Genomic DNA, 971 nt, shown 5'->3' on the forward strand with positions numbered 1-971 from the left:
AAGGCTCATCAGATTGGTAGATTGTATGTGTTGCAAGGGTCTACCGTTACAGGCACAGCTGCTGTATCTTCCTCCATGTCAGATTCAGATGAAACCAGATTATGGCACATGAGGCTGGGACACATGAGTGATAAAGGCCTGACAATGTTGAGCAAGAGAGGTCTTCTTTCTGGTCAGAGTACATCCAAGTTGGAGTTCTGTGATTTCAATAAGTTCTGCAAAGATGAAGGCATTGTTAGACATCTTACAGTCAGAGGTACTCCGAAACAGAATGATTTGATATAGAGCACTAACACCGTCAATACAGGGTTAATCTCATTGTGCATCTACTGGAGCTCATCGAAAGTCTATCTCCGACTGAATCAATATCTCGTTTTCCCTTTGCTGCCACGGAGAGCGATGTTCCGCCTCTTTCTTAAACTCTCGTTCCAGCAGCTTTGAGTTCAACTGCCTGTCCCCCAGTTAAAGAGGTGAAGGAGTGGAAAGGGGCAAGGCCAATGAACCAGCATCTAATTGAATGGATTCTTGATAACCTGCTTCGCCTTAACCAACCCATCCTACATGAATCAAGAAAGACAGTGGCACTGACCATCTTGATGGAGTAGAAAGAAGAATGACTACTAGGCCTGAAGGGAAGCCTAAGAGAATGGGCTACTTATCATACAAGAATCTTACTAGATCGACTACTGACTCGACGGACAAGGAAAGTCAAAGCTGATACGACTAAAAAATAGAGCAATGGTCCGAAGAAATCATGAGAGCTACGCTTTTCTAGCTTAAATTAGCTCGGGACCGAAGAAATGAAGCACTAAGGACTCCGCACAGGCAAAAGAAAAGCTCGGGAAGTATCAGATTAAGCAAACACTCAAACTATCTTAGATGGGCTTGCCTTTGATTCTGATGTCTTTCAAGCTGATTGATAGTGAGATGATTTTTCTAACTGGGAAGAAAGTCTTACTCTAAAGTATAAA

Source organism: Cicer arietinum, chromosome 7 (genome assembly GCF_000331145.2).
Source record: "Cicer arietinum cultivar CDC Frontier isolate Library 1 chromosome 7, Cicar.CDCFrontier_v2.0, whole genome shotgun sequence".
NCBI lineage: Eukaryota > Viridiplantae > Streptophyta > Magnoliopsida > Fabales > Fabaceae > Cicer > Cicer arietinum.